At 36.8% G+C, this 23,906-nt stretch overlaps 1 protein-coding gene across 4 annotated transcripts in view; it reads right to left on the minus strand.

Annotated features, from left to right (window-relative positions):
* The window catches only part of Rabgap1l (RAB GTPase activating protein 1 like), a 599,727-nt gene that overhangs the window by 198,772 nt on the left and 377,049 nt on the right, over positions 1 to 23,906 (minus strand). The window lies entirely within an intron of this gene.

Genomic DNA, 23,906 nt, shown 5'->3' on the forward strand with positions numbered 1-23,906 from the left:
CAGAAATCTCAAACAACTTAATCATTGCAAAAATACAAATTAATCATAAAACAATTGGAATGTGATAAAAAATCAACCATCAAACAAAGATGCCAATCACCAAAGATAATTCATGGTACTGCCCACTACCGCTCATGAGGAATTACATTTTTATTGTCACCTCACTGTAACTCCTTGATTCCAGAAGCTCCCTTAAACTATCACAGGAACCTAAAAGCAGGCTAAATCAAACACTGCAGAGTGTGAGCTGCTCTGCATGGCCCAGCAAGTCAGTAGACACTGTCAGAGCCTATTTCATTCCTGAAACCATGAAGTGCTGCATCATCTTCCTTCCAAAACACAAAGGGACATCATAAATTCAACTTCTAGGAAAGTTATAAATTAAAACATCTGGGGTTAAAATGAAAATTAAAAGTAATGGGGGCAATTATACATTTTGACTTTATTGAATTTTAGCTCTAAACTCTACTAAACCCTTCTTCCCAAATGGAAAACTTGTTGGAAATAAAAAACAGGAGGTAGGGGTTCCTTGGACTTCCCACAGGGCAGGGAACCCTGATTGCTCTTCGGGCTGATGGGGGGGGGCCTAATTGGGGGAGGGGGAGGGAAATGGGAGGCGGTGGGGGGGGAGAGACAGAAATCTTTAATAAATAAATAAATTTAAAAAATTAAAAAAAAGAAACAGTGTTTCAGAAAACAAGTAACAACAATAAGCAGGTCTCACTAAAATTTTCTCTGCAATATTCCAAGCTGTTATACATGGAAAGTTTTGGGACATATCATTTACCACTGTCCTATACAAGTATGCTTTTCTAGGTAAACTCAGCAAAGAAAGGGTGTCATGTAACCCAGGCTGGTCTGAAACTCGTTATGTAGCTAAAGCTAGAATTGGAGTACTGATCTTGTCTCTGCCTTCCAGGTGCTGGAATTAGAGGTGTGCACCACCATGACCAGGTGGAAATATACTAGCTCTTCCTCATGTTCATACACCGATGTCAATCTCTATTTCACCTTTTCCCTAGTACTGAACCCCATTATATATAGTGTAAAGTTCCCAGGGTCTGGAAAGCCTTTGTCAAGCTGTTTCCAAGCAACACTAGATTATCCATCCACCCATGCAAAGACCTAGACAGAAAGTATTTTTCTTCTTCTTTCAACATCTAAAATTCTGAGAATTTGATATATGAGTACTGTATTTACATCATTTCCACCCCTTCTCACATTCAACCCCTCCTATGATCCCTAATCTCTCACAAGTTTATGACGTGTCATAACTCCTATATTTTTTTTCAGGCATTCAGTCATTACTCTAATTCCTATGCAGTATGTCATTTATATAACTACCATGTTCATTTTATTATCCTCCATGTTCATTTTCAATTAAAGACTCAGTTAACTTACTTCATTAAACACAACTAATAATCTATTCATTCATTCATTCATTCATTCATTCATTTATTTATTTATTTATTAAAGATTTCTGTCTCTTCCCCGCCACCCGCCTCCCATTTCCCTCCCCCTCCCCCAATCAAGTCTCCCTCCCTGGTCAGCCCAAAGAGCAGTCAGGGTTCCCTGCCCTGTGGGAAGTCCAAGGACCACCCACCTCCATCCAGGTCTAGTAAGGTGAGCATCCAAACTGCCTAGGCTCCCCCAAAGCCAGTACGTGTAGTAGGATCAAAAACCCACTGCCATTGTTCTTGAGTTCTCAGTAGTCCTCATTGTCCACTATGTTCAGTGAGTCCGGTTTTATCCCAGGCTTTTTCAGACCCAGTCCAGCTGGCCTTGGTGAGTTCCCGATAGAACATCCCCATTGTCTCAGTGTGTGGGTGGCTGATACAAATCTATTTTTTAAGCTTTAAGTTTTCATTTGCAATTACCCAAATCCAGCTAACCACCACCATCAGCTCTTCCCAAGCAGTAGTGTCTCTCTGGGCTCATTATCCCATTAATTGCACTCACTATAGCCACATTCATCTCAGAACCATTAAAACCACACCTTGCAATTACTTGGACATTTAATATCTTTCATGGAGGAGGGGGGATGGGCAATGAGATGGCTCAGTGAGTAAAAGTGCTTGGTATGCAAGCTTCGTAATCTGAATTTGATACTCAGAACCCACATGAAAGTGGAAGGAAAAACAGACTCCTGTAAATTGTTCTGACCACCACACATGTCCCTTACATGTGCCTATACCTTCATACATGCATAATACACACAGAGAGAGACAGAGACAGAAATTTTAAAAGATTTTCAGTGAAGTTGGAATGAACCCCATAGATTCAGGGAAGCCATCAAAGTATTTCAGTTTGGTTCCAACTTACCTCTGGCCTACTGATCTCTGTGTTCTAAAGTTCCTACTTTAAGAGACTTTTACCCAAGAATTTCTATGTGCACCTCCACCTCCCATCAGTGGAATTTCTGCTACTCATCTCTCAGATCTCAGTTCCAATTGCTGGTAATGAGGATGAGGGAGAACTGACAGGCTAACCAACTTAGCTACCACCCAGGTCCAGATCCCAATATTCACTTCATCTATAAACTGTTGGAGCTCATGGAGGGGCTATTTGTGCAGATGCAAAGCTATAGGATCTCCACGACATAGGGCAAAACCAGGAGATCCAAGAGGAGTCCCAATGAGGATCTAGTATTGATAGTGTAACAGAAGCCAGAGGCCTTGAACCAAATTAATGACTCACTGCAATGAACATTTGCAAGGAAAGATGTAAGGACTAAAGGAAAAAAGGAAGGAAGGAAGGAAGGAAGGAAGGAAGGAAGGAAGGAAGGAAGGAAGGAAGGAAGGAAGGAAGGGACAGACAAGTGTTTGAAGTGAAAGATACATCAATTACCCTGACCAGATCACTATACATTGTATACATGTATTGAAATGGCAGACTGTACTCCATAAATATGTATAATTATTAAGTAAAAATAACATTCTTGAACTTCTAAGCTAAAATAAGTTTCATTATTATAAAAATCTTAGGTAATTTGATCTTTTCCTTCATAGCACTTTCTTTAATATCATAATACATATTTTTGCATTTATTGTCTATACTTATTAGTCAGCTTATACCATGGATATAAGAATACTGTCTATTCTATTAGCCACAGTATCTCTTAGGATTAACTCAATATCAGCATATATTGTATCCAATATTAATTTAATTATTTGATAAATAAATAAGGTGAAATTTTTTAAATTAGCATTTCTGGTACCCTAGATGCTGAATAAATGAACTATTGGGTATTTTCTGGAGACAAAGACCAAGTCTTATTTCAAGCTATTCTGGGCTACCCTGGTGTCCTCCTCCCTGTTGTGAGTCTTATTTAGTCTGTCTCATATTGGTGTCCCAAATTAAATAGTCATCAGTTTTCACTCCTTTCAATGTCCTTTAACCTTCAAAGATTCTAATATGGAGATTTGGCAACATAACCTTCAAAAGTCAAGTTATCATGATGAATATAATATAGAAAAATGTTTTCTATGAGTTATTTTCACCAAGTTTAAGAAACCACTTCGGAGAACTGGCCAGAAAATCTAGCCCCGCAAATTCTGCATATATTACATAATATGTTTCTTCCCCCACAATTCTGCAGAAATAAACTACTGCTAGACAATTCAGTATTATATAACATACCTTTGAATGTACACTTAATACAGAAGATAAAGGAAATAACTGCTATTGATGGAGAGATGGCTCCACAGGTAAAGGCACTTGCCTGATGACCTGAGTTCAAGCATCAGATCCATATAGTGGAAGGAGAGAAATGACTACCAAAAGTAGTCCTCTGACCTTCTCACATATACGCTGGCACATGTACCCTCCTCAAAAGTAAATGTGCTGTGGGACAATGGTCTTGTACCCTGTAAAGATTTGTCATTTGTACTGGTTTAATAAAGCGCTGATTGGTCAGTAGCCAGGTAGGAAATATAAGTGGGGCGACCAGAACAGGAGAATTCTGTAAAGAGGAAAGGCTCAGTCTGCAGTCATCACCCAGACACAGAGGAGACAAGATGAGAATGCCTCACTGATAAAAGGTACCAAGCCATGTGGCTAACACAGACAAGAATTATGGGTTAATGTAGGATACAACAGTTAACAAGAAACCTAAGCTAATAGGCCAACCAGTTTATAATTAATGTAGACCTCCATGTGTTTCTTTGGGATTGAACAACTGTGAGACCAGGTGGGACAGAAATCTCTGTCCACATAAATGTATATTTTTAAAAGACACAAAAGATAAAGGGTAAATTCATAAAAGCAATGAATAAATCATTTCAGCATTTCATTGTTTGTTTTTGACAGGATTTCACTATGTAGCCCAGACCAGTCTTGAACTAGCTGTGTAGCTCAAGTAAGCCTTAAGTTCACCGTCTTCCTGCCTCAGCCTGGGTGCTGAGATTATGGGCATGCACTAACATGCTCACTTCAGCATTTGTTCTTAAGGTACACAGGGTCATTTGATACTATACTACTGTGACTTTGGCTGTCTCAGATACCTTCATAAAACCATCAGTGTTACCATGTGATTGCCACAATTTAAATTTTCAATGGCTTACCATTTATGTAACTGTAGTTCCCAAACTGGGGTTTCAAACTCCTCAGGTAGAGAAGGCTAGGTGTGAAGAGAGGAAGCCAAGGCTAACATGCTACATCTCTTTGAATAGACTACTTTTACTGGAACACATGAACATGTGATAAGACAACACAAAGACAGCTATGGTTCTACTGGCCAGCCAAATGTAAGTATGAAGGTTTTCAACAGAGAGGAGTTCATTCATGTGTCATGTAGTGACTGTCTCAGTCAGAAACACTGAGACTCAATAGCATACAGTCCACAGTAAGGATCAGAGGTTTCTAGTTTCCCAACACATGACTGTTTTCAAATACTGAAACACAGGGAACTGCTAGTGTTTGATTATTTTATACTTATAAAACTGCAAATTTGTAGGCAGGCATGATGATATACAACCATAATCCAGCATTCAGGAATGGGAGAGGAGAACCATAAGTTTGAGGCCAGGCTGGGTTAGATATCAAGTCCCAGGCCAGCCTAAGCTACATCATGACATCTTTCCTCAAAACACCCAAATCAACCAAGAATCTATATGCAAATTCCTATGGTCCAGCATAGCATCTATGTATTTGTAGCTGGTCACTCTAAGTTGACTCCTTCTAAAAACGTTTATCAATTCTGTGTCTCCATCACTAAATAATGTTACTGGCCTAAAACAGAACACAAAAATGTCTGAGGATTGAACTTTGTCCATTGTACCCAAAAGATGAAAGACCATCCAAAGCCCCAAAATTTGACAGAAAGAAGATTCAAACAGACCCTCGTGCTTCGGGGTGAGGCACAGTGGATCCCCCTAGACATAAAGGTAGCATGGACAGAAGCTCATATCAAATGGAGAAGTGACCTGAACGATGACAACATCAAAAGACATGCTAGACAAAGAACTAGGCTGCTGAGAGAGGAAGCCTCTCCTAGGGATGAACTCCCTGATTAGTTATCTTTCACAAAGTAGTCAACCCTGAAATTATGTACTCACATACACACACACACAGAAACAAAAATTAATAAGTTGTATTTATATATTTGTGCAAATACAAATATATATATATATGTATAATAACAATCAAAGAAAGAAAGGTCATTAATTTGAGAGGGCTTGAGGGGGAAATAAAAGGAAAAATGACAGTTATATTTTAATTAAAAATGAATATTTTAAGAAAGGGAGAAGTGGTAATCTAATCCCAGACCCAAACTGAACAAAACACCTGACCTATATTATATGAGCGCATTTATATTTAACAGAACTATTCTAAAATACCTAAGTGTACAATCTTTTAAGCTTGGTTATCTATTTTGTTGTCAACAGAGAAAATAAAGTAAAAGGGAATGAAAGTCATACAAAGTAAGAGAGAATGATATCAATCATGCAGAACTTACTAAGTATAAACTGTATTACTCTTTCAAAAATTGACATTCATTAATTCATTTGTGTTTTTGGAAGGGAGGGGTACCACAAGCCATGTGAGAAGGTCAAAGGACAATTTGCATTAAGTAGATAGATTCTCTCCTACCATGTGGATCCTGAGGATCAACCTCTGGTCATCTGGCTTGGCAGCAAATGCCTTTACCAACTTAGTATCTCATCACTGGCCCTACTTCTTTTTAAGATGGCATTTGTGAAGCAAGCAAGGTATGGCAGCTAACTCCTGTAATCTTCGCAACTTGGTACACAGAAACTTGAGTACCACTGCAAGTTCAAGTCCAGTCAGGTCAGGGGAAACTACCCCAAAGAAAGATATCTGAAATTAGGAATTTTTAAAAAATCGTGTTAATTTGAAAAAGAGCAGCTATAGACTTTAAAAGGAGATGTTTTAATTAATATTAATAGGACACAATTAAAGATTATAAACTATTTTTAACTCAATGGAAGTAAACATTTGAATAAGCCCCCAAATATTTTGTAATGCGAAAATGCAGACTCGCCTTCCCTGGGGTTAGAAACTGCTAACTCTAAAAGGTTTCCACTTGTCTAAATCCTCATGCCTGTTTTTAATCACAATTGGTCCTGCAATGGTGTGAAACAAATCAGATCCAGATACAATTGCTGAGGAAGTTCTGCTGTTAAAATGTGTGTCTGTTCTCTGTCAACTTGGCTTTGTTGATATGCTCATGGTAACATCTGACCAAAAGAAGCCTTGCAAAAAAGTCAGCACAGCACGATTTTTACCCTAGAATCAACACTAAAAATGCTGCAACCAAAGAAACACTGATAGATATTCCTATAAAATTTCTATTTCTCTGAATTCATTACCTTCGACTATTATCTTAATTCTTAGAACCTAACACACTAATGAACTCAGAGAATTGAAAGGAGTACAGTTTTTTGCCTCTCCTCCACCTGCATAGCTTAGCCATTACCCTGCTTCTCCATCTTGCTCTTCACTTTCCTCCACAGAGAAGACCATACCCATATAACTCAGTAACTCCCGTGTGGAACAGAACATTTTACCCCAATTATCCTCGGCAGTGGTTGCATTTGACAGAAATTATATTAAAGCACAGATTCATTAATTCAAACTCAGTTCAATAGTTCAGTATATGCCAATCCATATTTCTTCAAATATGAGTAAAGGAACAAATGGGGGTTTTATGAAACAGGTACTGTGGGACTGCATTTTGAAAGAATCTTTCACATCAGACAAGTTTCTTGAGAATCTAGGAAGCAATCTCAGAGCCCAGGGAACTCACACATACTAGGCAGGTCCTCTATCCACTACCCTATACATTTCCAGCTTTCTTGTTCCTTCTTTCTTTTACTCTCACGATGGATGTCTTTAAAAAAAAATTGTGTGTTGGTGTTTTGCCTGCATGAATATCTGTGCACCATGTGCTTGTCTTGTGCCCACAGAGGCCAGAAGAGGGTGTCAGATGGCTAGGAACTGGAGTAATAGACAGTTGTAAATTGTCATGCTGGTGCTGGGATTGAACCCAGGTCCTCTGGAAGAGCAACAAGTGCTCTTAGCTGCTAGGCCATCTTTCCAGCCACTATGGATATCTTATAAAGGAATTCTTTAGCTCACCCATAGTTATTAAGATTTACAATAGAGTTATCTTTTACATTTACATCTCTGTTCACTCTGTTTTGAATTCATTTGTATATATACTGTGAGGTACAGGTGTAATTTTACTCTGTTAAATGCCAGTATCCAGTTATCCAATAATCTTTCTTTGGGACTAATATTTCATTATTTAATTGCCATGGCACCTTGGTTTAAAATCAACTGCGCTCAACTACATGAGTTCTTTATAATATCTTAGTTCCTCAATTCAGTAATATATAGTTACATATATATGCTATTAGCTCACATGTTGTGGCTTATTATTTTCCTTATCTTTTTTTGTTGTTGTTGTTCCTGAGATAGGATCTTTCTATATAGCCCAGGTTAGTCTCAAATTAGTGGTGGGTCATCTTGCCTCAGTTCCCAGTATTGGATTATAGGCATGTGCTGCCACATCTGACTATCTCATAGTTTTTATTTTTGTAGCTTTCTAATAAGTTTTGAAATTGCTCCCTGCCCCCAAATTATTCTGATGAAAACTGCCTATGGACTATGCTTGGAGAAATGCCATCTGATGCTTTCAAGTGTAATTAAGCTCTTCCAGCAGAGTCTTGTTTCTGTAATCAGAAATGTGGCTTTTGCAATACTTCCAAACACAAACATGGCAATTTATCATGATTAAGTCACTCTCATCATTTCCAAATCTTCCTCCACGAAATTATATGTTCTTTTTCTCTCTAAGTCAAAGGCCACACTCTGCAGGCTTCAGCCAAATTTGGACTGATGATGTATTCTCTTTGGCCAAATAATGTGAGCTTGAACTATAGTTCCAGGTGTTCTGCATTATTCTGTGCCTAGCCTATTTTATTCTCTTTATTGTATTTGAATTGGTCATGTCTGATCTACAATCATCAGCGTAGTACCATTAAAGAAAAATGGAAAAGAGTGCTGATTCCTTGTTTTGTTGTAAGCAAATACCAATTATTCCAAAGTTATTATAAAAATGATAAAGTTCAAAGACCCTTCCTGAAATTAAGAATATTTAATGAATGTGTACTGATGTGGTGAATTCCAAAGCTTACAAGATTAGAGTAAATGGGTGACATTCCAGTTGGTTCAAAGTATTATCTGGTATTAAATCTACTGGAAATTTCAAAGTTAAAGATAATTAATAAAGTAGGAAAAGTTTATTGGTAAACTTCAGATAAAATTCTGAATTGTCTTTATCAAAGATATTTAAAAGTGGTTTGCATATCTTAGAGAAAAACACATAGTTAAAAATGATGCTAAACATGACATTAAAAGTTACTTTAAACACTTGCATGAAGAAAGCTTCAGAGATTCAATGTCACTATAAAGAAGGTGGGGCCCCTGCCTGAGGGATCTGTCAGCAGTCCACTGTTTTGGCTATGGTTACTTTCAGTATGGCTCTTTCTTTTGCTATTACTACACCCCGGAGAGTATTTCAGGAGACTGCTCTGCATCTCCACTGTCCTCACACTAAACCTGATCTACCTAAAGGAATGTTTGATTCTCAGTAGAAGAGTGTATACAGATATAAGTTACCAAGGGTCTCAAAAATGAATGAGGTAATTAGATATTAAAAGCAGAGAGATATCAACTATAACATCAGATAAATCAGGACAGGTCATCCCAGCCCCCCCCCCCCCCATCAATCTGTTACTGGAGAATTCAAGTTCCTCCTTCTCCTTTTAAAACTAAACTCTCCCTAACCAGAATAAAAGAAGTCTTTACAAAATAGCTTCAAGCAGAAATCCTTGAAACAGAGTTGTCACCTTGGCAACTAAGAATGTCTTTTTGACATGTACAGGGCATATCCTAAGACCAATGCAAAAGTTTTTCTTTCATCTTCTTCATTCCAGTCAGTGTTGAAACACTTTCTAGTATATTAGGTCAAACTAAATAACTGAAAAACAGGCAGAAAGCTTCAGAAAAGGAAGACCAAAGAAGAAAGGACTAAAAAGGAAAAAAATAGGGTGGGAGGACGAGAGGAAGAAGATTCTACATAGAAGCACCTCAAGTACCAAGAAAGGACTTGTTGAGTAGAGTCTAGTGTTGCCCAAGAGCAACACGTAGAGAAGTCTCATCCCAGAGGGGTTCCCTGCAGACCCTAATGTGTAAGTGGAGCTCAGAGAACATAGTCATTCTCTCCATTTTAATGACTCAATTGTATGACAAATCATCTAAGATTGGGACAATGCTGGAACTTTTAGGCTTGTACTGTATTTGACATTAAGATATTTCAAAAACAGCATTTCTAAACTTTCTGTGTAATTCACTTCCAGACATAAACACAAAGAAACAACGATTAAGAGGGGGTGGGGAAAGATATGGAGCAAGGGTTAGCACATCCCTGGATAGGTAAGCAGGCAGAGTAGCATGAGGTACTAAGGGTTGTTTTTCAGAGCCCTGAAAACTTAAGTGTGTTCACTTAAATCTGTTCAATAAATAATAGTTTCAGCTCATCATAATTTATCTAATTTTCAAGTTGAAAACTGTTGGATAAAATGTATTTTCATTCTATTTTGTAAGAAAAGAAAGGGTTCAAAAACTACAGCTTTAAATACTATCAGGGCTCTCCGTTCATCTTTTCATAGAGGGTTTTGTTACGACTAATAAACAATGTCTTAAGAAGATGTGAAGGGTAAAAGAGATTAGGAAGCTAGGCCTGGTGGCACAGTCCTATAATCCCCATTACTCAGAAGTCTGTTTCAAGCCGACCTGAGCTAAAAAGTGAGCCAAGGCTAGCCTGGGTCAGTTAGCAACACCCTAACTTAGCTCAGTGGTAGCATGCTTGTTTAACATGCTCAAAATCAGGCTCACTCCCTAGCCTCTTCACTCATAAATGATCTGTACATTAAAAGGCACTAATTTTCTTTGTATTAAAAAATCTTATGAACAAAATAGAAACTTGTGTGTTTGTTAATAAGCAAATCAAAATCCCTGTCTAAAGTAGTATGTACCTACTTCACTGGGATAAGAGAAGAACATCTAGACATACTTTAAGTAATTGCACTTCTAAATGCTTTAAGTGTCTTACATAAGAAACAATTAGGTATCTTAAGAATCAACAACCAGACTATGGTACATCCCAAACTCCAGTTCTTAGGTCAAGGAAGCAATGTAAAAACAAAAAGTTGTTTTATTCAATTATGTAAGAATTTTACTGCATTAGTCTTCAGAAATGAAGAGCAAAATGGGTTACACTACTAGAACATGGAAAAGAGTAAAATGTCAAGTGGACATCCAAAACATCAGAGCTTTTGAATGCTCTGGTGGGACAACCTAAAAAAACAGGAGGCCAGAAGGTCTTATTATGCCTCTTCTGCCCAGTACAATGGCAACCTTAGTATAAGGCAACTGGATAACTGACAGCATGTTAGTAATGGTATGTACTCACAGCTATAATTAAGAGGCCCTGGACAACAGAAAAGAACAAACCTTCATTTGGTTAAAATGTCAAACAATGCAGCCCCAAAAGTGATTTATCATGGTGAAGTTCTGTCAGAGAAGTAAGACACACCTGTGATATGAGATTAATAGCACTGCAGTGAGACAGAATTGAACAGTGAATTGAAAAGATCTCAACATTAACAGGAGAGTAAATAATTTATTTTAATAACTTATTTACTTTTGTCTTAAGAAAGAAAAAGAACATATTTATTTTCTGTGGGCCCGAAGGACAAGAATAATCAGAATTTCTTTAAAAATTTATAAGTGCAAAAATCTATTTCTAAATTGGCCAAATCTATAAGAGATGTATAAAGTAATACTGTGGGTGGATTGGAACAAGGTATATAGTTTTTAGTAGGGTGTGATGTCCACAAACACTCCAATAAAACCCTCCTGCTAACATACTGTTGTTCTTCAAAACTTAAAAAGAAGAGTCCAGAAATTTATCAGCTAAACTTGGCTATGTATGAAACAGAACAATAAATGCAAGTAGCTTCTCTCATACAAAGCCTCATTTAGGAATATACCTTCAGTTACAACTATATGAGACAATATAATTAATCTATAAATAAGGGGATATTGTACTAAAATAACTGAGTGGAAGTCCAGAAAGAACTAATTAAAAAGTATCTTTACAACCCAACTTCCTGAGAATGGGAAGTACTCAAATACTCCACACAGCTTTGCAGGTAGTCATTAAAATGAGCAATATAGGTCAAACAGGAACGCTGTCTTTAAAAAAAGTGTTGAAAGCATCTTTAACAAATGGTACTGGCATAACTGGATATCAACACGTAGAAGAATGAAAATAGATCCATATCTATCACCATGAACAAAACTCAAGTGCAAATTAATTAAAGACCTCAATATAAATCCAACCACACTGAACCTGATAGAAGAGAAAGTGGGAAGTAGTCTGCTACACATGGGCACCGGAGACCACTTCCTTCGTATAAGCCCAGTAGCACAGACAATAAGAGCAACAATGAATAAATGGGACCTCCTGAAACTGAGAAACTTCCAAAATTTATAAAGAACTCAAGAAACTAGACATTAAAACTCTAACTAACCCAATTAAAAAATGGGGTACTGAACTGAACAGAGAATTCTCATCAGAAGACATTCAAATGGCCAAAAGACACTTAAGGCCATGCTCAACCTCTTTAGCGAATAGGGAAATGCAAATCAAAACAACTTTGAGATACCATCTTACACCCGTGAGAATGGCTAAAATCAAAAACACCAATGATAGCCTATGCTGGAGAAGTTGTGGAGTAAGGGGAACACTCATCCATTGTTGGTGAGAATGCAAACTTGTGTAACCACTTTGGAAATCAGTGTGGCAGTTTCTCAGGAAACTGGGAGTCAACATACCTCAGGATCCAGCAATTCCACTATTGGGAATATACCCAAGAGATTCCAAATCATACTACAAAAGCATTTGTTCAACTATGTTCATAGCAGCACTATTTGTAATAACCAGAACCTAGAAACAACCTAGGTGCCACTCAATAGAGGAATGGATAAAGAAGGTGTGGCACATATACACTTTAGAGTTCTACTGAGCAGTAAAATACAATGACATCTTGAATTTTGCATACAAATGGATGGAAAAAGAAAACACTTTACTGAGTGAGATAACCCAGACCCAAAGAGGAATATGGTAAGTACTCACTCATAAGTGGATTCTAGCCATAAACAAAGGTCATTGAGCCTATATTTTATGATCCTAGAGAAGCTAAATAAGAAGGTGAACCCAAAGAAAAACATATAGTTATCCTCCTGGATACTGGAAGGAGACAAGATTGCCAGACAAAAATTGGAAATTTGGGGGTTGGGTGGGGGGAAGGGGAGAGGGGGAGAGAGAAGGGAGAAGTTTGGGGAGAGCTTGGGGGAATGGGATAATTGAGATGGATGAAGGGTGGATATGGGAGCAGGGAAGAAGATATCTTAACTAAAAGAGCTATTTTAGGGTTGGCTAGAGTTTTGGCTCTAGAGGGGTTCCCAGGTGTCCAAGGAGATGTCCCCAACAAGGTCCGTGGGCAACAGAGGAGAAGGTGCCTGAACTGGCCTTCTCCCATAGACACATTGATGAATATCTTGCATATCACCATAGAACTTCATCTAGCGAAGGATGGAGATAGAGACAGAGACCCACATTGGAGCACTGGACTGAGCTCCCAAAGCCCAGATGAAGAGCAGAAAGAAGGAGGGAGAACATGAGCAAGGAAGTCAGGACTGCGAGGGGTGTGTCCACCCACTGAGACAGTGGGACTGATCTAATGGGAGCTCACCAAGGCCAGGTGGACTGGGTCTGAACAAGCATGTGATCAAACCAGACTCTATGAATGTGGCTAACAATGAGGGCAGACTGAGAAGCCAATGATAATGGCACTGGGTTTTGATTCTAATGCATGTACTAGTCTGTTTGGATACACACCTTCCTAGGATGGAGGGGGGGGGGGCCTTGGACTTCCCACAAGGCAGGGCATCCTGACTTCTCTTAGAACTGGAGAGGGAAGGAGAGGGAGTGTGGAGGGAGTGGGAGGGAAAAGGGAGGATGGGAGGAGGTGGAAATTTTAAATAAATAAATAAAAAAACATAAATGTAAAAAAAAAGTGTGGAATGATTTAGAACAAAGTAAACAGTTTAAGGTTTGAACTTTAATTGTAAAGATTAAATCCTGCTTTGCAATTATTCTACTCCCTATATAAAATATAATTTGTCTTTGAGATACAAGAGAATTTTATTTAATAAATAAGTTTATCAAATGCCACTTTCTAATGTAGTCAACACTAGGAATTCTACTTTATGAGCTATAGAAACACAAGAAATGGTTTCCACTGTCAAATCCAAGATGTCTCTTCTCAGGAACTTTGCCTTTATATACAGATCCTGGTAGGAGGATTGAAGGCCATTTGACTTGCTCAGTTCAATTACCTACACATAGTACTGGACCATAGATGGGCAATTTGCCTAAGGTAACCCATATCTATGATTTACAACTACTAGTTGCTCCTCAACTTCTCTGAGCTAGTAGATTTTTACCCCAGCCTCTGGTTCCTGAGTCTCATTGATAAACAGAATGATAGAGATTTAGTTAAAAACAACATTTGGTGGCAGTAGCAGGAGGCAATACAGTGGGACACAAAAGACAAGCCACTGTCTGAGAATCAGGGCCAGTAACAGGAATATCATACTGCCTCCCATTAATGTGTACAATTGATGGGTGCTATAAAAATAATTGTAATCCTGTTACTGTACACCACATAACTCCTCCCCGTATTTAAGGATCTTAATGGTTCTCAAATCAGATAACTTTACTCCTTTCCTCTGCTTTCATTACTTTTGACATTAGAGAGAGGGTCAGGAATTACAAGTCAAAATGGAAGAACAGGTGCTTTGAAGAACATTTATTTAACTAAATTAATATAAATAAATTTAAATCTAAATGCCTGGCACTGTTTCATTTGGATGTATAATAGTAAATGATGTTATTCCACTGGCACAGCAGCTGCACCTGAGTCTACTGCTGTTTCATCAATAATTGCTATTCCTCAGAATTTTTCCTATCCCTATATACTATTCTCTTCTTCTCCTCTGTAGGTTGTCTCTTCTGTTTTCTGTACAAATAATTTTTAGATTGATATATAATATCAATTTTGATTTCTTGGGCTTATCCAGACAATTGCTAACTAAATCAAAATCTTCAATATTTTACTCACATTTTCTTATTATAATTTCAGGTGTTATATTATGACTGTTTATCTATTTTGAGTTGAGTTTTGTACAGGGAAAGACACTATGGTTTCAGAACCATTTACTGAAGAGGCTGTCTTTTTTCAAATGTGTTTTTGGCACCTTTGTTAAGGGGCTGTAGTTGTAAGGCAAGTTCTTGGATTCTGGGTTTCATACTGTATTTGTATCGGTTTACGTATCTGGTTCTGTGTTTCTGTTATTATGGTTCCTACAGTGGCTTGAAATCAGGTATTGTGGTACCTACAGCTTTGTTCTTTTTACATTTTTTTTTCCTTTTGAGATTACTTTTCTAGCTTTGGTAAGAAAATCTTGATACTTTGATGAAGGCTGAATTGTGTCTGTGAGTTTAATAATACTAAATTGTCTAACACTTGAACATGGGAGGCCTTTGCAGTTTTTGTTTTATAATTTTCATTGTAAAATTATGTTAGTTCAGTATTTAAATTTTTCTGCCTCTCAAAACTTCCAATGGTAAATAAAACTGTAAGAAGCCTATACAGGTTTTACTGTTGTTGATTTATACAAAGCACTTCTTTTCTATATTCTTATGCATATATACCAACAACTCTTTTTGTTTTGCTTTGTTTTATTATTTGTTTTTCAAGACAGGGTTTCTCTGTGTAACAGTCCTAAATGTTCTGGAACTAGCTCTTGTAGACCAGGCTTGCCTTGAACTCATGAAGCTCCACCTGCCTCCTGAGTTCTGAGGTTAAAGGTGTATGCCACCACCACCCGGTCTAATACCAACAACTCTTGAGAGTTTTCAGAAACATGTATTCTTTCCAGAAGTCTTAACTGTCCTTAGATCATCTTATTCTGAAAAGGCTAAAAGGGGACAATGTTATATAAGGAATCCATTCAATTCTTGTTAGAAAACTTCCTTGAAAGGGAAATTGCCCTTAGTCATATTAATCCGATAATATAGAACTGTCATTTTCTCATCATTTTTATAATAAGGGAGGCACTAGAGACATACTCTAATTCAAACGGTCAATGATTTCCTTAAATTTCTTGAAATATCAAGTTACTATATAAAGCTGAATATATTTCATACTTTAAAATTGAACCATCTAGTAAGAGTCAACTTCAAACACCAGCTGTCAGTTGTCTTGTCAAGACTAAGAAAAATGCTGCAGCTTTCCTTCTTTTGGAAAGGTGAAGGGAAAGTGAAGGAAACAAAACATTGTAGAACTACTTAAATCATTAATAGGAAAAAAAAAGGTAAAAGGAAACTTCAATTAAGGCCACTGGCTAAAATTTTGCTTTTACCAAAAAATATCTCAATTAGGTGTGTTTGGGGGTGAGATTAATATGACTGGCTTATTTTAAAATGAGAAATAACTAAAAGGGCTAAATAGATGAGCAGAGCACAGAATAAGAGAAGTTTATAATAAATGGGATATTTAAAGCTAAGTACTCTGTTACAATCTTACTTGACCTGAGAGATAGTCTTATTTTATAACTAAAGCTATAGAGGTTTATATGGGTTAACTAACATGAGCAAGGTATCCAGAAAGGATCAATATCTTAATCAATATCTAATATCTTAACTATTAGCTAATTTTATATTGTCTCTATGTTCCTTCTACTATCTGTGAAGTTACCAAACAGGGTAACTTCTGCCATACAGGGACAAAAGTGATTCAGTCCTGGGATTGGTTTATATTTAATAGTGCTGTTGGCCAAAGGGGTCCTATGGGAATCCCCAAATAACCCAGGCTGTTGCCAAGACTATAGGGTACTCTCCTCATTGCTGAAGACAACACCTATATAATTCGTTGAACATGTAGAAGTTGAGCCGATGCCTACATAGCGCCTTTACCCCTATGTTCTAATATCTTTGGTACAGGAAGTTACGCTGCTTTATACAAAAAAAGAAACATAAGAACCAACCCAGTCACAAACGCTTTGATCTACAATACTGTCCTGCCTGCAAGATATGATAGGGCAACTGTGGTACTACACTGTGGGAGCAACCAGTCAACATCTGATTTAACTTAAGGCCTACTCCTTAAGATGGAACCCATAACCACTACTGCTTGGGTGACCAATAATCTGAGACTAGAATAGCCTAGGAACCTAGGGTAAAACCAAATACTACTATAATCAACTTTATATGCAAAAACAAAAAACCCAGGATAACCAAAACAATCCTATACAATAAAGGAACTTCCCGGGGTATTACCATCCCTGACTTCAAACTCTATTACAGAGCTACAGTAATGAAAACAGCTTGGTATTGGCATAAAAACAGAGATGTTGACCAATGGAATCGAATCGAAGACCTGAATATTAACCCACAAACCTATGAACACCTGATTTTCAACAAAGGAGCTAAAAGTATACAATGGAAGAAAGAAAGCATCTTCAACAAATGGTGCTGGCATAACTGGATGTCAACCTGTAGAATGAAAATAGATCCATATCTATCACCATGCACAAACTCAAGTCCAAATGGATTAAAGACCTCAATATAAACCCGACCACACTGAACCTGATAGGAGAGAAAGTGGGAAGTAGACTGCAACAAATACTATTATTCTAAAAAAAAAAAAAAGCAATAAAATACCTCCTAATGACATTCTGTTATACTCACTAATCAGTAAATTATTCAGTTTTCATCAGAGAATTCCCTCCTGCAGCAGATGGGAACAAAAATAAAGAACCATAGCCAGACATTATGCATAAAGTGAGAAAATCTGGAACACTCAGCGCTAAATGGGAGTCTCTATCAGGGAATCCTAAGGAAGAGGAGGTGGAAGGAACATAAGAGCCAGAGAGCATGGAGCACATCAAGAAATAAAGCTTTCTAAATTAACATGATCAAAGCAAGAATGAACTCAGAGAGACTGAAGCAATATGCACAGGGCCTGCATAGGTCAGCACCAGGTCCTATGTGTATATGGCTTCCAATTTAGTGTTTTTATGTTATTTCTGAGAGTGGGAATACGAGGGTCTCTTTTTCTTGTGCCCTTCTGTTTATTTTATTAAATTCTGATGTGTCAGTTTTTGTTTTATCCTATCTTACCTTTATTGATTATTATCACTTAGAAGCCCATTTGCTTTCTAAGAAGAAACAGGGAGTCAATCTGTATTAAACTCTAATCAGGATATATTATGTGTGGCAAAAAAAGATCTGTTTTCAAGACAATGGGGAAAGGTGTGGTTCAGCTTTTAGATCTAGCCCTGACTCCATCTCTATGGAATTTCAGAAGTCAAGTTAATCTCTTTGATCTCCAAATGAGTTTCATTTAGCGGCATTTTTGTGAATTATAACCTGGCCTAGGATTAGCTAACAAAAAGCACAACAAATCTCTTTCCCTTGGTTACAAGGAGTACTTAAACTGAATTAAACAACTCAAGAGGCAATGGCTATAGTGGTTTAGAATGCATTTGGCAGTATCTACTCATATTTAGTGTACATACACTCAAACCAAGCAATTTCATTTCTGGGAAATATCCACAGAAGTGTGTGCCTATTCACCAAAAGGAAGATTCAGACCACCCACAGCGAATCTTTACACCTTTAATGTGGAAACAATTCTAAAGCTATCAACAATGGAACGGAAGAATGAATAAGTGGCAGTGTAGTTACAATGAGAAAGACAAACCATATCTAGATGGAAAAATGTAGATGAATCTTAAAAACATGACAGGAATAAGAGAAATAATATAGGAAACTTATTGTGTGACTACAGAAGTACAGAAACAAGTAAGACAAATGTACATTGGATATCAGGACACACTTAGAAGAGGTTCTAAAGCAAGTCTGAAATGCAGATGAGATGCTGTTTTGTGTTGACTACCTTATGTGAAAAATCATCAAGTATTCCTAATTAACATTCATTTTGTCATGCTAACAAAAAGCTATTTCAAAACATGCAGCATTATATTCTTGGTAGGTTAACAGCACAATATTTGCACTATAATATGTGTAGGTTTCCTATCTCAAAAACATACATTAATAAATGTGAGTTAAAATGATTTTCCTTTCAATTGCTGGCTAAAAGTTTAGAGATAGGGTATTCATTTTAGTATAAGAAGTATGTGTCAGAACTCTTAATTTATTTAAACCCTGTTGCCACACATCTTCAACCAAATTAGAGAATCTACACAGGCCACCACACAGTCAGGTTTAAGTATTGTAAATAACAATTATTAATAACTGGGAGGTTTTAAAATCTCAAGTTGTACTGACAAAATGATTTTTTCTGCTAAATTAGCTTTATAATCCTAACTTCAGTATAAAAGAGGAACACATGACATGATGATCAGCTCCTTAAGTATAAAGACAAACTCAATATCTTTCTTTTTTACTTTATACTACGATTTTTGAGTAAAATTCTTTACTCACAAATATTTTTTAGCTAGAATGACTTTGAAAAACCAATGTTTTTGTAAGAATTTCCTAGCCTTTCATTTGCAATCAGATATTAATTGACAAATATCAAGATCTGTATTGTTTTCTTATAAAAAGATATGGAAAAGATCAGGTATGTAGTTTATTTAAGACCAGTTCTTCAACTAGAATATTTAGTACATAGAAAAGAATAGCTTTTGCTATAAATATTTTATTAACTAGAAGAAGGAAAATGGCAAAGAGAAAAAGCAGACAGGCAGGAAGTCAAAGTTTATTCAAAAGCTTCTTTGCAAAATAATCCTTGACAAAGATGACAAAGATGAGTTAGTGGAAAGAATGAACATCCTGAGCACACTACAATGCTGTTTCTTACAGAGTTTATTTTGAAAAGCTACTTTACTCTGTTCTTCCTTAGAAATAATGATGCTACGACTATAACCTACCCTACATTTTGAAAAGCTATATGCAGGTACAGAAATAAGCTTAGCCAGTAAGGTAAAAGATCTCTGAAGTGAAAACTTTAAGACACCAGAGAAAGAAACTGAAGAAGAAACCTATAGAACAGAAAAAACACCCATGCTCCAAGACTAGCAGAATGTGTAATTATGGCTTTGTTAGCAAAAAGTAATTAATCTACAGATTCAAATGCAATCCCACAAATACATTCTTCATAGAACTAGTAAAGATAATTCTAAAATTCATATGTAAACACAAAAGACACAGATAGCGAATGCAATCCTAAGCAAAAAGAACACTGTTGGAGCTATGACAACACCTGACCTCAAATTTATACCACAGAAATATTGTGACAAAGAAAGCAAAGGACTGGCGTGAAATCGTGTGGGCCAGTAGAAAAGAAGAGAAGATCCATAATTATATAATTATATAATGGACATTTTTGACCATTTAATGTTATCTACAAAAGAGTCAAAAAATACACTAAAGAAAAAGTACCCCATTCAACAAATAGTGCTGGTAATCTGGATAGCCACATACAAAAGAATGAAATTAGATCCTTATCGCCTACATATCACACACAAAAACAAACAAAGATGGATCAAAAGCCTTAGTTTAAAACCTGCTATGAGAAAATAAATTAGGACAAAGGTAATGTTCTTAAACATTCTAAAACAGCTAAAGCAAGAACATTCTAAAAAGGATTCCAACAGTATAAGAAATGCTAAATATGGGATTATATTAAATCAAAATTTCTGCATAGGAAAGGGAAATATCAACACAGTGAAAACACAGCCCACAGAATGGGGGAAAATTTCTGTCAAATTTGGATATGGTAATAGTACCTAAAATATATAAACAACTGCAAGAATTAAATATGCATGAAACAAAAATGCTGATCAATAAATAATCAATAAATGGACAAATAAACTGAAGAGACCCTTCTTAAAAGAGAAAAAAAACCGAATAGCCAATAAAGTTATAAAGCATATCCAATATCCTTACCTACCAGAGAAATGCAAATTTAAACTCCTTTAAGAGTCTACCTCACTACAGTCAGAATGGCCATCATTAATAAAATAAATGCTGGCAAGGATCTGGAGACAAAAACCAAAACACTTATTCACAGCTGGGAATGTAAAGTAGTGCTGACAGTATGGAAATCACTGGAAGTGTGCTGGCTGGGTCAGTCTGATACTGATAGAGCCCCCTGGCAAATGGAAACCTCAACTGAGGAATTGCCTCCATGAAAATGTCATGGGACAATGGCACTGGGTTTTGATCCTACTTCATGTTCTGGCTTTGTGGGAGCCTAGCCAGTTTGGATGTTCACCTTCCTAGACCAGGATGGAGGGGGGAGGACTTTGGACTTTCCACAGGGCAGGGAACCCTGACTGCTCTTCAGACTTGAGAGGGAGGGGGAGAGGAGTGGGGAGAGGAAGAGAAGAGAGGGGGATGGGGAGAGGAGTAGGGGGAGGGGGGAGGAGAGGGAGGCTGGGAGGAGGCGGAATTTTTTCTCAATAAAAAAAAAGAAAAAGAAAATGTCATGGGAATGTCAGCAATTGGGGCGTTTTCATGCAGGCAGTGCCATCCCTGGGGAAGTAGGGCTGGGCTGTATACCAAAGGAAGCTGAGCAAAACCCAGGGAGCAAGTCAGTATTCCTCTGTTCCTGCCTCTGCTCCTGCTTGAGTTCATGACCTAACTTTTCTCAGTGATGGACTGTGATCAGGAAGTGTAAGCCACGTAAAAAGGTTGCTTTTGGTCAAGGCGTTTATCATAGCAACAGAGAAGCAAATTTGGACAGGAGGCTTCCTACTCACCTAAACCTAAAACTTTCCTATGACTCAGTTCTACCACTATGAGGTACATCCTAAAAACTCTGAATAGTAGCATGGATACTTGCATATCCATGTTCACTGAGGCACTGTTCACAATAACCAAGAAGTGTATCCCACCTAGAAGTCCATCAACAGATGAATGGATAATAAAAATATATATACACAATGAACTTTTATTCAGCCATAAGGAAAAATGAAACTTTTGGTAATATTAATAAATCTGGTAATTATTACATTTAGTGAGGTAACCCAGTCTCACAAAGAAAGGGTCCATGAGAGGGAAGAAAAGAATTTTTAAAGAAAAATAAAGGAGAATTTTAAAAAACCAATGAATTAAAATATAATAATGAAAAATTACTCTGTATGATAATTAAAAACAGAAAGCAGCTTCAGAATATAAGTTGAAGGTGAAAGAATAAAACATCTGGCTGGAGAGACGGCTCAGTGGTTAAGAGGACTGACTGCTCTTCCAAAGGACCCAGGTTCAATTCCCAGCACTTGCATGATGGTTTAAAATCACCTGTAACTCCAGTCCTTGGGGATCTGATGCCCTCTTCTGGCCTCCACAAGTACCAGGCATATACATGTATATGGTGCAGGCAAAAACCCCAAACACAACAAATAAATAAATTAAAAAGAAGAATGAAACATCTGGTGGTTTTATTAACTGCAATCGTCCACTGTGATCACAGATGACAAAGGCCATGAAGGCTTTTAAATTTTGTTTGCATTTCTTTACTATAAAGTGATTTTCTTAGTATTCAACATTAGAAATTAAAGTGTCTTTATGATTAAATTTCACAAAAAAAATGTGAATCCAGATTCCAGAAGACCCACAAACAGTGCCAGGCGTCATAGCTCAGGAGACAATTTCAGAACATCATCTATCCAGCAAATGACACTACAGCAATACTATCTACCAGAAGCAATAGAGAAATCCATTCAGAAGAACAGTTAAGCACACTAACCTCTGTAATGAAAATCACAAACTAATCTAGTATGAACACAGATAAACTCTTTAAGAAAACAGTATGAAGTGATGGTAAGTAATTTCAAGTTCATACTGAATAAAATACGAAACCATTAATATATCATAGTCACTTTCCTCATTTCATGAAATACTATCCTTAACTCAGTGTATAACCTGGGAGAGCCTATGAAGACTTAGCAGAATTAATTATGAATATTAGCTGGTTTTAAAATTATAGAACTCAAACATCTGAATTTGGTTTCTTCTAAAAGAGTACTCTGTTTAAAAAGGGGTCAAAACCATTCAGGATAATCAGGCAAAGGCCATAAATGCCCAAGTTTTCTTTGTGCATTATTGTGATCATAATATACTGAAGAAGGTTTTAGCTTCTTTGTGTTCTCTCACTGGTTACATTTAAAATGGCATTTTTGTTGTTATTGTTTTTCAAGACAAGTTTTCTCTGCCTAACAGTCCCGGCTACCCTGGAAAGCTTTGTTGACCAGTCTGGCCTCAAATGCACAAGATTTGTCTTCCTCTGCCTCCCAAATGCTGGGATTACAGGCATGTGCCACCATTGCCTGGATTTAAAATGGCATTTTATAGACCAATTTATAAGTAAAATGAAAAGGACAATGAATATATTATCAATTAGCATTAATAGTTGTTACATAATCAAGAGTAAAAATCTTTTTCTGTAAATTTAGCAAAGCACTCAGATCTTCCTTATAAAAATACCTCAGAAACTATTCAAAACCTTCCTTGCCTACAAAATGCTTTCCAATTTCAGATGCTATGCAACTAATAACAAGGACCTTTGAGAACAAAAGTCCAGCAATGTTTGCATATAAAATGTTTCTCATTAGGCTGAGAAATAACACTTAGATTATACAAATACTATTTTTAAAGTCAAATTACTAATGTCTAGAATGATTAAAATTGGTAGTCTTACATTTATGTACATTTAAATGTCTAAAATGATTAAAATGTAGTCTTACATTTATGTACATTTGTACTTACATTTAAATATATATTTTTCTTTTCATCAAGCAAGCTACCCTTCCCTCTTTTTAAGACAGAATCTCACTATGTAGCTCCGGCTGGCCTGTAACTCATAAAGATTCTACTGACTCTGCCTTCTGAGTACTGGGATTAAAGGTGTGCACCATATGCCTGGCCCATCAAACTACCTTTCAAGATAATTGTCAGGCACTTTGACAGACAATACAATATTAGATGTGTATTGTAATAAATTATTTAAAAGGAAAAAGTGGGTATGGGGTTGAACATCAGTGGTAGAATATGTGCATAAATAAGGCAGGGTTCAACCCTCACACCACCACTCTGAAAGAAAACAAAGAAAATGAATATATTGAACTAAGGGAACTGTAAAGAATAGAGTAAACAAAGGCAAACACCAAAGGAATTTTTGAAAATGAATTCTTGACACTTTCTACTGTAATTCAGTGTCAGA

The sequence above is a fragment of the Microtus pennsylvanicus genome, chromosome 10, assembly GCF_037038515.1.
Source record: "Microtus pennsylvanicus isolate mMicPen1 chromosome 10, mMicPen1.hap1, whole genome shotgun sequence".
Classification (NCBI taxonomy): Eukaryota; Metazoa; Chordata; class Mammalia; order Rodentia; family Cricetidae; genus Microtus; species Microtus pennsylvanicus.